Source organism: Pinus tabuliformis, chromosome 8 (assembly GCF_031772625.1).
Source record: "Pinus tabuliformis cultivar Carrire ecotype Pingquan chromosome 8, CPIR1, whole genome shotgun sequence".
Classification (NCBI taxonomy): Eukaryota; Viridiplantae; Streptophyta; class Pinopsida; order Pinales; family Pinaceae; genus Pinus; species Pinus tabuliformis.
The window spans coordinates 1,140,211,501-1,140,227,443 of NC_142294.1; the positions used below are offsets into that span (position 1 = coordinate 1,140,211,501).

Consider the following 15,943-nt stretch of genomic DNA (forward strand, 5'->3'; position numbering starts at 1 on the left):
GGTAACAACCAGATAGCTTGGATGTTGTGACTGTTAAGTTTTGCAAGGAAGATAAATATGTGAAGTGAAAAAGAGACTTCCATTTAAGTATGTATACAGGTAATTAATGAGTCCTTTATGTTGCATTAAGCGTAAACAATGCATGTAGTAGATCTTAATTTAAATAAATTGGTGTGTGGGGAATAGTCTGTATTGTGTTAAATAGAGAAAGGCATTAGTAAGAGAAACTGACTAAATTATAATTATTAATAGGGAGAAACTTTAGAAGCTTTCATACATAAAGAAACAGTACTGTGAGATTTACAAAGTTATACAAAAAGATACATTACTATGAAATTTACACTAGGAAAGCCTTTCGTTGTAATATATATAACTCAATATTGTGTCTATAAATGAACGATATAACAACTGCTAAATATCTAAATCAGTAAAATAGTATATTTGCAAACCACACCACGAGAAGGAAGTCCATATAACAAAATATAGACAGTCGTTACAATTACAAAGTCAGGAATTCTGGAAAATAACCCTTTTGTAACAGGCGAATTTATCCGAATTAAATTTAGAAAACATGTACCGCAAGGTATCCTCTTTAATAAGTACATGAGAGAAAAAAGATTTATATGGAAATAAATTTGCTTACAGAAAAGAAAAACCCTCGCGTCCAAGCTAGGGGATATAACATTCCAAAACACACAATTACCTATCAAATGGTATAACTGAATTTAAAACCATTCTTAAAGGGTCGTTTTCAGCCTACATGGAAGAGAGGCAATGCTGCCATAAGAATTCCAGATAGATATAAAGGAAATAGAGTCATTGGGGAGAGATTCCCCAAATGGGATTCTCTCTCTAGCCTCGACCCATTTGCAAACAACCAACAACCTTTAAGAACACAGGGGAAGCATAACCACATCTGAGTGGGTCAAGATTGCACTAAACATAGGAACTATGACAAGAAACAATAAGAACACAGGGGAAGCATAACCACATCTGAGTGGGTCAAGATTGCACTAAACATAGGAACTATGACAAGAAACAATATAGGTTATTCTAGTTCAGAAAGTAAAAATAAAGTGATTCCACCCTGCTAACTAAGATTTAAAGAGCAGCGGCCGAAACGAAATGGTTTAAACCCTCAGGGGTAAAACCCTCATCAAAAGAATTTGTGAACAAAGCCATTCATAAAAGAAGAAACAACGGAAGCATTTTCTTTATAAATAAAGTTAAATACAAAACTAAATGCTTTACTACGAGCTACCAGACCAAACAAACCTAAAACTGGAGACTCAGAAAATAGTTATTTGCATGCTCTACTCAAAATTAAATATATATGTATAACTAATAAATTTGAGGAAAACCTTCTCTACATCGAAACTACAATAATCATAACAATAAAGGCGAACCTCAATATATGAAATGACTTCATAATAACACTAGAAGTCTAGTAGCGTTTTAATGCTCAAGCAGATCCAAAACAAACTAAAACATAACCCTCTTTGGATTATAAAATTTAGAAAGTAAGTTGGCCTCTTCTAGAACCCTTAATGACAAAAAAGGGAACCACTTAAGAGTAGGGTATATCGTTGTGACAGTAGTGCTTCACTTCATAGCTCGGTGCACTAGAGGACCTTGGTAGGAACCTACAAAGAAACCCATAAAAGACATGCTCTTTAGAATTGTGAACAAGGATACAGATCAAACAACATGACATTGCAGTTAAAATAACATAGAGATACTTCTCAGGGTCGCACTGTGGACCAGGTTATCCGCTGGGATCGAGCCTGATAGGTTAAGGCCACCACCAAACAATGGCATACCAAAAATTCAACAGTCGAAATCATAGTCTCACCCCTAGCTTAACCAAAGCTGCGACGAGAAGTCTCTGTTGTCAAATGCGTTTGAGCTAGCCTGACCATTGGTGTAGCAAGGATTCCGAAGAGGGATGGCCAACTGGCAGGCAGATAGAAGAAATATCGAAGACTGCTCCTGTGAAGGCTCAGGAGTACCACCAAGATTAAAGTTAGAATTAATGAAATTCTGCGAGTTTATAAAGGTCAAATATACGAAGTACATAGATATTCAATTGTCGAATAATGTGGCAGATATGGTAATTCAAACCATAATTATTAGAGGTTATAATGTTCAGAATGATTTCTCATGATATATATGTAAAGTGCATTTGAAATATGTAATTGTATTGGATTCACATATTATAGGAATTACTATAGATCCATGCATTTGAAGTTAAAATTATTTTTTATGTGGATATATGACAAGTGGTATCATACCACTCACGTTACAAAACTGAGGCCTGTCGCAACTAATGTTTAACAGTTGAGTGATGATTTTTTTTGTATAGAGTAAACGAAGCTAGAACAACTAGCATGAAGAGAACATGTAACACACTGCATGGAGCCATGACGAGTCTAGCACCTACAACATTTCCAAAAATTAACCTTGAAGTATGGGTGCAATTGGGAGAACAACCACGCAACACCAATACCACCATTCTGGAAACAGTACAAGAGCTGAAAAGCGAAATGGCACGACTAAGGGCAGATAATGCAAGGTTGATGCAAGAGCAGGAGAAGATTATGAAAAGTCTATTAGATAGATAGAATCAGCATTAGAAAGTCCCCAGCCCGGAACATGGACATATGTCTAGGGAATAGGATTATCAGACGTAATATCTAGAGACAGAAAGGGGGGGAAGAAAATTAGGAAGAAAAATATGATAGTGCATCAAAACACAAGACTTAGAAAAGAAAACGGATAGAACTATAAGGAGAACTCCAGAAAATAAAACAACCCCTCTTTGATGGTGAGCAGGAAGAGGCAGCAGAAGCCTGTCTTATTAATATGAATAAGTACTTCCAACTATATGAATACGACCATAACTTAAAAGCACACCTGGCCATTTTTTACCTACAATGGAAAACCACCCTCTGGTGGGAGGAAGTAAAGACTGTGCGTGGGGAAAATGAACAAAACATCACATGGAAAATTTTTCAGAGGTATTTTAAGGAAATATATTTAATCAAATGATTCTATGACAAAAAAGCAAAAGAGTTTCATGCCTAAAGGTTGGAACAGCTGACAATGGACGAGTTCATCAACAAATTCACATCCTTACTTTGGTATGTACCTTACATACGAGAGGACAAGGCGAAGGTGCAATGATTTATCAGTAGTTTGCCATTGTTTATGAAAGAGCGTCTCAGATTCGACAACCCAAAAACAATGGATGGGGTTATAAGGAAGGCCCAAATATGTTACCAACAAAGTAGACAGAAGGGAGAATTAGGAAGAAAATGGGCTGATAAAAAGGGAGTTAAATTCCTTGTTGGCAGCAAGGGAACCAAGTCTATAATTAATAAAGGATCTCACAAGGGACAAATAAACAAAAATATTAATAGAAATCAGACCAGATTTAGAGTTCCCAATGAATCTAAGACCAACGAACAGTCGGGCAGAACAGATATTCAACTTGTGGAAAGACCCCCAGTACAATGTTGGGGATGTGGAGGGCCACATTACATTAAAAGGTGTCCCGATCGCAAAGGAACAGAGTAGATTTCGCAGACTCAGGAGGCATCCACTGTAGGAGAAGTGACGCGGATCATTCCAAAAATCAATGCTACTCTTGAAGACCACCAGGTAGAGTACCAACCAACCATGGTAGAATTCGAAGGTAAAAGTTTTGATCAAACTATATATCTTTCAATTGACCAAGGAGCTACTCTAAGTTATGCCAGTCCCAAGACAGTTGATCAGTTCTATTTGCAGGCTGTAAAATTCAAAAATCTCTAGTTAGTGCAATTAGCTACAAGGGCCAAAAGATGAGTATTGGCCAAAGTCAGCAACTGCACGCTGAAAATAGTAGATCAATCCCTGAAGGAAGATCTTAACATGTTTCCCCTAGGGTATTATGATGTTTTAATAGTCATGGATTGGCTAGAAAATCATTGTTCCCTCATAAAATGTAAAACTAAAGCTATCCACTAAGTAGACGAGGAAGGAAAAAGGCTGGAAATACAAGGTATATTAAGGCCACTAAAACTAAGGCCGATAACCACTTCATAGTTAGCTAAATATATTGGAAAAGGATGTCAAATTTATGCAATTCAATTAGGATTTTCCAACTCAAAGGAAAAGCTCTTTAAAAAATATACTTGTAATACAAAATTTCCTGGATGTATTCCTTAAGGAAATTCCAGGACTTCCTCTGAAAAGAGATATAGATTTCACCATTGAATTGATACCAGGAGTAGCTCTAGTGTCCTGAGCTCCTTACTGTATGAGTATTCCAGAGTTGACAGAATTAAAAATGCAATTACAAGAATTGCATCCATCTCAGTGTGTCACCATGGGGAGCCCCAATGCTTTTCGTTAAAAATAAGGATGGAACTCTACGCCTGTGTATGTATTATTGGCCAGCTAAATAAGTTTACAATTAAAAATAAATACCCCCTACCACGTATAGATGAACTATTCGACCAGGTGAAGGGAGCGACAATGTTCTGAAAGATTGATCTACATTTGGGGTACCATAAGATCATAATAAAGGAAGAATACATAGCAAAGGAGACATTCATAAATAATTATGGATATTATGAGTTCTTAGTCCTACCTTCCAGGCTAAACAATGCTCCCACAACCTTCATGTGTCTCATGAACAACATGTTTCTTCCGCATCTTGATAAATTCATGTTAATTTTAATTGACGATATATTGATATATTCCCACAGTATTGAAGAATATAAAGAGCATCTCATAATAGTACTATAGACTCTTAGAGAACATCAGACGTATGCTAAATACAACAAGTGTGATTTCTTTAAGAAAGAGATTCAATATATAGGCCACATCATTACCAAAGATGGAATATGATGGGTTGTGTTATATTCTTTCCACGAATAACCTAGATTTGGTATCAGAGTTGTTTTGGCTTCAAGGGGATGCCTTTGTTGCTAAGGGGTTTCACTCAGGCCTATGGTAGACCCTTTCGAGTGGTAGATCTACGAGATCAATTTTGTTTGTGAAAGAAGATGGCGAGCAGCAGAAAGATAGAGATCAAGAAATTTAATGGTTTGAGTTTTAAGTTATAGAAAATCAAGATGGAGGATCTGTTAGTGGATAAATATCAGTGGATCGTGGTAGATCCACGTACTAAACCAATGGAAGTGTCCGATGAAGAATGGAAGAGGTCGGATCAGAAGGAAAAGTGTACAATATGGTTATGTGTCTTAGATTCAGTATCACTGAATGTATCACAAGAAGCTATGGTGAAGGCTTTGTGGGACAAATTAGGGACTTTGTACCAATCTATGTCTCTGTTGAATAAAATGTTCCTACGGAAAAAGATGTATAACTTGAGGATGAAAGGTGGAGACTCGTTGACAGAGCATCTGAACGCATTTAATACTGTGGTAATTTAGTTCTTATATGTTGATATTAAAATTTCAAATGGAGATAAGTGCATCAGTTTGTTGTGTTCTCTACCAGATTCGTGGGATAGTTTGGTTATTGCAATAGGTAGCAATGCAACTGCTTGCAGTTTGATGAAATAGTCTCATCCTTGTTGATGGAGGAGATGAGACGGAAACGTATGGAGAGCCAGAATGGTGATGTCTTGTCTATATGAGGATGGTCCCAGAACAGAAACAAAAATAAGTCATCGAGTGGGAGATCTAAATCTAGAGGAGATCTAAATCTCTAGGAAAACATGTAAAGGTGGTTTGCTGTAAATGCAGAAAGGAAGTGCATTACAAAAGGGACTGTAAATCTAGATCTCACGACAAAGGAAAGGGATCCGATGATGCTCCTTTTGCAGAGGTGAAAACCACCTTAGATGAAGGTGGGGATGTGTACTTGGCTTCTTCAAGTACACATGTATATCATGAGGCATGGTTGATTGACTCAGGTGCATCCTTTCACTTCACTCCCCATAGGGAGTGGTTCTGTGAGTATGAGAAATATGATGGTGGTGAGTATTCATAGGGGATGATAGTAAGGCTATAATCCTTGGTTGCAAAAAAGTAGTGTTGAAGTAGCAAGGTGGAAGGGTTAGAACACTTCTGAGTGTTTTGCATATTCCTACATTGGATAGAAATATGATTTTTGTAAGAAAGATAGATGATTTAGGTGTAAAAACATTGTTCGAGAAAGATACCTGTAGGATGGTTTGGGGAGCACTAATGTTAATGTGAGGAGTTTGGATTGGAACTCTTTGCAAGCTGCAAGGTAGTACTGTTATTGATGGGTGCAACAATTTTGTGGTTCCTAAAAGCAGAGCAGAAAATCTAGTGGTCTCTAGAGAAAAGGCCATGCTATGGCATCAACGACTTGGACATATTGGAGAGAAGGGCTTTTGAATACTTCATAGTAAATGTATGGGAGAAGGTATGACTAATAGCTCTTTGGATTTTGATTTCTATGAAAATTGTGTATATGGGAAGTAAAATCGAGTGAGTTTCCCCTCTAGTCGTAAGAGGGCGAAACAAATATTAGAGCTTGTGCATAGTGATGTGTTTGGACACATGAAGGTTCCATCACTAGGTAAGTCTATGTACTATGTATCATTTATAGATGAATTCTCTAGGAATACATGTATATATTTCATTAAGAAGAAATTTGAAGTCTTTGATAGGTTTAAACAATTTAAGACTCTGGTGGAAAACCAAACAGAGAAGAAGATAAATGTTTGAGGACAGATAACGGTGGAGAGTTTTGTGGTAAGGAATTTGAAGTATTCTATAAGAAGTGTGGTATAGCACGCAAAAGACTACTCCATATACACCTGAGAAAAATGGAGTTGCAGAAATAATGAACAAGACGTTGATGGAAAGGGAAAGAAGCATGCTCAGTGGTGTCGAGTTAGGATAGGAATTCAGGGTAGAGGCAGTGGAGACAACATGTTACCTTGTCAACAGATCACCTTCATCAGCATTGGAGGATAAAACTCCACAGGAGGTATGGACTGGTAAGAAACCATCTCTTTCACATCTGAGGGTATTTTGATGTGATGCATATGTACATGTCCCAAAAGAGAAAATAACGAAGTTGGATAGTAAATCTGAAAAGTGCATCTTTATTGGGCATAAGGATGGTTTAAAGGGTTATAAGCTTTGGAACCCAGTAACAAGGAAGGTTGTGTACAACTGAGATGTGGTGTTCAGAGAGGCGAAAGATGTTATTAAACATGAAGTCCCATCAAAGGAACCTGAGAAGATAGAGTTTGAGCTAAAGGAGGAAGAATCAGACTCTATAGCAGAGGAGGAATAAGAAGATAGAGAGCCACAAACTCCAGCTGTGAGAAGATCAGTTCGAGAAAGAAGGTAGCCAGAAAGGTATAGTCCATCTATTTTTTGCTCAAATTTTTCTTTATTTATTACTGATGACGATCCTAGAATAGTGAAGGAAGCAGTAGATTCAGAGGATGGAAAACTCTCGAAAGAGGTCGTGGTTAATGAAATGGAATCTTTGCACAAAAGCGAGGTTTGGGATCTGGGGGAGTTGTCGGCTGGAAGGAAAATCATTGGTAGCAAATGGGTGTTCAAGAAGAAGATAAATGCAAAAGGAAAGGTGGAAAAATACAAATATCGTTTGGTAGAAAAAGGTAATTCCCACGTACCGGGAATTGATTTTGGTGATATTTTTTCTGTTGTTGCAAAGGTATATTCTATTAGATTACTTTTATCTATTGTTGTTGCTTTTGATTTTGAGGTAGAACATATGGATGTGAAGACAAAACTTCTTCACGGGGATATCGAAAAGAGATATACATGAAGCAACCTGAAGGTTTTGCAGTGAAGGGTAAGAAAGAATGTGTATGCAAGTTATAAAAGTGTTTGTATGGGTTAAAACAGTCACCAAGGATGTGGTATCAAGAATTTGATACATTTAGATGGGGACTTGGCTTCACCAAAAGCAAAGCAGATCACTATGTGTCTTTTAAATTAATTAGTGACCATGTTATTTATTTGGTCTTGTATGTGGATGATATGTTGCTGGTTGGAAATGACAAAGAAATTATCCAGGATTTAAAGACCCAATTGTCCTCCAAATTCGACATGAAAGATATTGGTGCTGCAAACTATATTTTGGACATGGAAATTAAAACAGATCGGGCAAAGAGGAAGCTCTGGTTGAACCAAAGGAACTGTGTTGAGTCAATACTGCAAAGGTTTAATATGCAAGATAGTAAACTGGTGAAGGTTACTTTTCCTGTAGGTGTGAAGTTATCTTTTGAACAATGTACCAAGAGACAAGAAGAGGAAGAGGACATGTCCCATGTTCCATATGAAAGTGCACTCGGTAGCCTAATGTATGCAATGGTATGTACTAGACCAGAAATCACACATGCAGTGGGAGTATTGAGTAGGTTTATGTCAAAAACAAGAAAGAAGCATCAAACAACAGTGAAGCAGGTTTTCTGGTATTTGGGTGGCACTAGTGATTATGGTTTGTGCTACCAAGGAAGACCAGGATTGGACAGAGTTTTGGATATCTGTGGTTTTGTTGAAGCAGACTTGGCTGGAGATCTGGATCAGTGAAGATCTAAAAGTAGGTATGTGTTTAACCTATTTGGAGGTGCAGTCAGATGGATGAGTAAGAAACAATTTGTAGTGGCATTATCAACTATAGAGGCAAAACACATGGTAACCACTCATGCAAGAAATGAAGCACTTTGGTTGCAGATATTGTGTTCAAGTATGGAGATAGTACAAGGAGCTATAAGGATAGAGTGTGACATCCAAAGTGCAATTTTCCCGCCAAGGAACCCTTCTTACCATTCAAAGACAATGCACATTTATGTTCAGTATCACTTTGTGACAAATATTATAGAAGACAAAAAGGTGTTGCTGGTAAAGGTGGACACTTTGAAGAATACTGTAGATGCATTGAAAAAATTTGTGAGCTCTCAAAAGTTCTCTTGGTGTAGAGAAACAATGGGCATTATAGGGGTGAATAAATGACTAAGCTCTCCTGTGGCCCCCTGTGGAAAGAAAACAACAAGTGGGAGAATGTTGGGTTGTGTAATGTTCTTTCCACTACTCGCCATCTTCTTTCACCACTAGAATTGGTCCCGCAGATCTCCCACTGAAGAGGGTCTACCACAAGCACGAGCGGAATCCCTTAGCAACAAAGGCATCCCCATGAAGCCAAAACAACTCTGGACCTTCAGAATCATTGTGGACCCAGAAAAGATAAAGACCACAATGAAGTGGCCTATGCCAAAGGATGTAGCAAATATAAGATCATTCATGAGTCTGGCTGGGTATTATAGCAGATTCATTGAAGGCTTTTCCAGAGTGGCATACCTGATTACCTCACTATAGAAGAAAGGGAAAGCCTTCAAGTGGATAGCAGAATGCCAGAGAAGCTTTGACCAGCTTAAGCATTTACTAACCACCGCACCTATCCTGAGCATTGCAGATCCAAATAAGGATTATGTAGTCTGCACAGATGCTAACAAGGAAGGAGTGGGTGGCACCTTAATGCAAGAAAGAAAGGTGAATACCTACGAGTCTAAGAAACTCAAGGAATACCAAAAAAATTATTCTGCCTATGATTTAGAGCTGAAAACTGTCATTCATGCACTAAAAGTGTGGTAGCATTATTGACAAGTAAGAAATTTCTCCTAATGACTAATCGTCAAGCTTAATTAACTATTTTAAATAGCCCACTCTGAATGCCAGGCAAGCCAGATGGATCGACTTCTTAAGCAGTTTTGATTTTGAGATCAAACACTTGAAGGGTAAGGAGAATTGAGTCGCAGATGCTTTGAGTCGAAAGGTACACTGCATTTATGAAATATCTTACAGTGAGATATGGACCACCTTCCAAGAATTGATCAAGGAAGCAGCTGGACAGGATCCAGAATATCAGTCTTTATGGCAGCAAGCAAAAACTTTGAACAACCATAAACAATAACTGGGATACGAGATAAACCATGAAGGTTTGCTAATTTATAAAGGAAGATTGTGTGTGCCTAACCAGAAAAATATTAAAGACTTAATATTAGATGAATATCATAAAATCCCATATGTAGGCCACCCTGGATACCAGAAGCTGATTACAACACTTAGGAAGGAATACTTCTGGCCTGGCATGAAGAAGGATGTAGTTGAGTATCTAACTCGTTGTCTAGAATGTCAGCAAGTGAAAACAAAGCATCAACATCCAGTCAGATTATTGCATCCACTACCAATTCCGAAATGGAAGTGGGAGACCATTTCCATCGACTTCATTACAGGATTACCTAGGACCAAAAAGAAAAATGACTCGATAATGGCGGTAGTGGATAAGCTGAGAAAGTCTCCTGATTTCATACCCGTGTAATCAATCTAAAAGGTTCTAAGATCGCCAATATATTCATGAAAAATATTTTCCGGTTACATGGATTGCAAAAATTTATAATCTCTGATCGTGATGTAAAATTTACATTGACATTCTAGAAATCCTTATTTGAAATATTTGGAACACAGTTGAATTTCAACACTACATAACACCGTCAAAAGGATGGAGAAACTGAACGGGTAAATCAGGTATTAGAGGACATGCTGCAAATTTATGTTATGCAATAACCCTCAAAATCGGAAGATTGCCTGCACTTGGTAGAATTTTCCTATAACAATGGCTATCATACATCATTAGAAATGAGCCCGTTTGAAGTTTTCTATTGACGCATGTGTCAAACCCCTTCGAGTTGGGGAGGATCGAAAGATAAATTGATGTTGGGACCCGAGATGCCAAAAGAAACTAAGAAAATGGTCAAGAAGGTTCAGTCCAATTTAAAGGTCGCTCAAGATAATAAAAAAATAACTTTGTTGATCGAATGAGGAGTTTCGGGGAATTCCAAATTGGAGATCACGTCTATATAAGGGTACGACTAAAGAAAAGTACATTACAATGAATCTGGTGTGTCAAATTGGCACCTCAATTTTTTGGCCCTTTTAAGGTCTTGGCCCGAGTTGGACCATTGACCTACAAGCTCACCTTACCCAACCATATTCATGTGTACAATGTCTTCCATGTTTTAGTGTTAAGAAATTATTTTTACAATCCTAAACATATAATTAATTGGCAAGACATACAGGTAAATGATTTTACAATCTGCTAAAAAATAAAGCATTAATAATTTAAGTAATTGACTAAAATATTTTTTTTGTAGGTCAAATTGGAAGACGAGTTCTTGGTCGAACCTTTGGTTATACTTGATCAGAGAGTAGTAACGTTGTGGAAATGAGTTATCACTGAGGTTCAAGTGCAATGGTAGCACTTTGGGCGAGAAGAGTGTTACACAGTAATTTGTCACTGTCCTCATCTCAGTCCCTCTATTGCGTCATGTATCAAATAAACATGTTTTGTCTTCCCACTCATGCAAATAATATTAAGCAAATGCTCTTTGATGCTGCAAATTGACCCTCATTCCCTAAGTTTCTGCCTTGTCACGAGGAAACCTTTAATATGCGCGTTGATCCCCTGTCAAAAGGCCCGACGCGAGGTTATTAGCTATTTATTGCGACGATTGGTCTGCATGCATTGCCTCCTTGCGATGTCATCGCAAAGACTTAATTCATGGCTAGCGATGATCCAGATTGGGTGAATTTGTTCCAATAGTTGGCCTTCTGAATGTCTCTAGACCTGGTTCTTGGGTCAGTTTGGGTCGCCCTTCCTCCTCTGGTATGGTGGTTACGTCTTTTGTGCAACCATCCTTGAGGATAAGCTCCCTCTCCCTCATTTCATGGAGACTCATTCTCATATAAAATCACTCACCATTGCTATGATCTGCTAGTTCTTTTGGTTGGAGAATGCTGCTAGTTCTTTTGAGTTTAGTAGATAGCTTTGGTGTGAGTGTGACAAGTGTGGGATTGCCAATAGTTTGTTAAGAGGTTGTGGAGTACCTTAACTTTGTATTAAAGCTTGTGAGTGAGAGAGAGATATTTTCTATTTGGGAGACCCATTCTTGAGAGTGAATGCTTGAAGAAACATATTGGCTGGACACTCCGAGAAGGATTGCGACGTCAAGACTTGGTTGTAAGCTTTGCACTTGATTCATTTTAATACAATCAATGATGATTTCCTATATCTTGTTTACATTTACTTGGTAGCTTATGATTTCTTGACTTTATAAGTAAATAGATCATCGTTGTTTCTTGGTTACATGCTTTGTTGTTTTCTTGTGGTGTTTCAGGTTGATTGCTCATTGCGGAGAAAGAAACGGAAGCTGGAGCAGCACAACGCAACGTCATCAACCATCGGTTTGAGGTAGGCCTCCAACGATGACTATTTAAGGGAATCTATTGTCGGTTTTTCTTTGTTGTGACTAGACCCACTCTAGGGCTAGTGGGGTTGCCTCTGTCTGCAAAGGGAACACTTTCTTACTTCACAAAGAGGCTACCTGGGAAGATGAGCAGGTTATGAGGAAAGATTTTCATGGTTTGTTTGCACAAGGAAAACATTGGGACAATGTTTGATTTTATGAGGGGGAGATGTGATGTCCCAAGAAAAACTATAATTATTTTATTTACTGAAGTGAAAATAAAAGACTAGATTTTATTATTTTATAACATTTGAATTATATATTAAATTTTGTTAATTGAGAATGAAAATCAATTGAGAGTGTTAAAAAATCTTGTAACTCTCTTTCATATCAAGAAGTTGGGGAATAGGTAGTTACCTAACCCTAACTACTTCCCACATTATGAATTCTCGAGGAAAGAATCAAGAGGGCAATGTGAAAGTACCCGAGAGAACAGAAACTTGGAGAAGAAGGGAAATTATGTCATACTGGAAGGACAAATGGAAAAGGAGCTAAGTCTGGTGATGACCAAATAGCTTGTATGCTGTGACAGTTAAGTCTTGCAAGAAATCATCAGTCTTGTGAGCAAGAGCTTGGGGGAGAGTTGGCACTCAAGGCAAGTCTCATGGTTGAGAGGATAAATTTGTGAAGTAAAGTAGAGACTTCCACAGTTGACTAATTTCTGTTTTTATACAGGTAAGTACCGAGTCCTTTATGTTGCATTAACCATAAACAGTGCATGTAGTAGCTCTTAAATTAAATAAATTGGTCTGTGGGGGATAGTTTGTACTATGTTAAATAGAAAAAATCATCAGTAAGAGAATCTAGCTAAATTCTATTTGTTAAGAAAGAGGAACTGTAGAATCTTTCATACAGAAAGAAACAGTATTGTGAAATTTACAAAGTTATACAGAAAGCACACAAAAAGATACATTAGTATGATATTTACTGTACGAAAGCCTTTCATTGTAATATATATAACTAGATATTGTGTCTATAAATGAACGATATAATAACTCCTAAATATCTAAATCAGTAAAATAATATTTCTGGAAACCACACCACGACAAGGAACTCCATATAGCAAAATATAGACAATTGCTACAATTACAAGGTCGGGAATTCTGGAAAATAACCCTTTTCTGACAAAGGAATTTATCCCAAATAAATTTAGAAAACATGTAGTATCCTATTTAATAAGTACATCAGGTAGAAAAAAATTATATGGAAATAAATTTGCTGACAGAAAAGAAAAACCCTCGCGGCCAAGCCTGGGGTTATAACATTCCAAAGCATGTAATTACCAACCGAATGATGCAACTCAATTTAAAACCGTTCTTGAAGGATCATTTTCGACCTACATGGAAGAGGGCTAATGATGCCATAAGAATTCCCGGTAGATATCAAGGAAACAAAGTCGTCAGGTAGAGATTCCCCAAATGGGATTCTCTCTCTATCTTCAACCCGTTTGCAAACAACCATCAAGATTTAAGAACATGGAGGAAGCACAAACACATCTGAGTGGCTCAAGATTACGCTTAATAGAGCAACTCTTGCAAGAAACGATATAGGTTATTCTAGTTCAGATAGTAAGAAATAAAATGATTCCACCTTTCTAACTAAGATTTAAATAGAAGCAACCAAACATAAAGGGTTTAAACCATAACAGGTAAAACCCTAATCAAAACAATTTGTGAATAGAGCCTTTTGTAAAAGAAGAAACAATAGAAGCATTTTCTTTAGAAATAAAGTTAAATATATAACTGAATGATTTACTACGAGCTACCGGACGAGAAAAAAGTCAAAACCTGAGACTAAGAAAAGAGTTATTTGCATCCTCTGTTCAAAATTAAATATATATGTATAACTGATAAATCCGAGCAAAACCCTCACTACATAGAAATTACAGTAATCATAACAATAGAGGCAAACCTCAATATATGAAAAGGGTTCATAATAACACTAAAAGCCTAGTAGCATTTTAACACTCAAGCAGAACCAAAAAAACTAAAACAAAAACCTCTCTAGATTATAACATTCAGAAAGTAAACCAGCCTCTACCAGAACCCTTAATGAAGATAAACAGAATGCACATACCTAGAACCACCGAGAAGAGCAGGGTATAGATCTGTGATAGTATATCAGAGGCGGTGCCTTGCTTCATAGCTCGGAGCACTAGAGGGCCTCTATAGGCACCTACAACAAAACCCATAAATGCATTCTCTTTAGAATTGTGAGCAAGGATACAAATCAAGCAACATTACATTGCAGTCAAAATAACATAGAGGTACCTGTCGAGGTCGCGCTGTGGACCAGGGTCTTAGCTGGAATCGACCCTAGGGGTCACCCTCCAAATGCAAAGCAGTCGCTTGGAGAAGCCTGTAAGGGTTTCACAAGACGAGCCTGACAACTTAAGAACACCAACGAACAATGACATACCCAAAATTCAACAGTCTAAATCATAGTCTCAACCCTAGCTTAACCCAATCTACGAGGAGGAGTCTCGACCGTCCGATGTGTTTAGGTCAGCTTGACCATTGATGGAGAAAGGATTCCGAGGAGGGAGTACCACCAAGATTAAAGTTCGAATTAATGAAATTCTGCAAGTTTATTAATGTCGAATATACAAAGTACAGATATATTCAATTATCGAATAATGTTGTAGATATTGTAATTCAAACCATAATTATTAGAGGTTATAATGTTCGGAATGATTTCTCATTATATATATGTAAAGTAAATTTGAAATATGTAATTGTATTAGATTCGCATAATATAGGAATTACTATAGATACATGCAATTAAAGTTAAAAAAAATTAAGTCGATATATGATAGTGATTTTTTGAAAATTTTTCTCATTTATTTTTCCCATTTAATTTGATTAAAATCCTATAGGATTTCATTGAAATCACAAGTCGGATGGATAAAATCTACACAGTTGATGTGCTTTACGGGTTTTTGAGGGCGTTGAATCTATATATGCAGTAAAAAAACCAGTTTAAATAACAAAAATTCAAAATTTCACCTCAAATTTTTCGGCATCCACCATAAAATTCAAAAAATCACATTAAAAACAACTCATATATATATATATATATATATATATATATATATATATAATTATAATAATAATATTATATTGTTTAAATTATATTTATCAATGAATTTAAATTATTGAAAATTCTTTTAATAATTTTCTTTTGTAAATTACATAGCTTAAATTTACAAGTCAAAAACAATTTTACTAGTTTTAACATAAGAATATAGTAAAATAATGCTAAAATGTAAATTTGTGTAACATACAACAACCTACACCATAATACTACTCAATGACAAAAAATAAAATCTACATATTTCTCTTAGTCATTAACTTTTTGAGCTTTTACTATCAATCAAAAAGTTGATAGTAAATGAAAATTAATATGACGTGCGTCCTAGAGTCAAAATTTAGCCGTTAATCTTTTGTAGCCGTTGGAGTCTCTGCTTAGACTATTTAAGATGCTAGACTGGATCTTTTTCTTCAACTTGTTCTAACCATGAACCACACTAATTGGTACGAAACACGTCTTTCTATATGTGATTTACACCGAAATTCTTCATATAACTATGATGGATCAGAGAAGCCTCAATTC

General features: G+C 36.7%; 1 long non-coding RNA gene across 1 annotated transcript; it reads right to left on the reverse strand.

Annotated features, from left to right (window-relative positions):
• Positions 1 to 1,314: 1,314 nt before the first annotated feature.
• LOC149239367 (uncharacterized) lies at positions 1,315 to 14,799 on the reverse strand. Its single transcript, XR_016245446.1, has 4 exons — positions 14,602 to 14,799; positions 14,408 to 14,506; positions 1,853 to 1,989; positions 1,315 to 1,643 (listed from the first exon to the last, which is right to left on the reverse strand). It is a non-coding gene; the product is annotated as an uncharacterized LOC149239367 (long non-coding RNA).
• Positions 14,800 to 15,943: the final 1,144 nt, after the last annotated feature.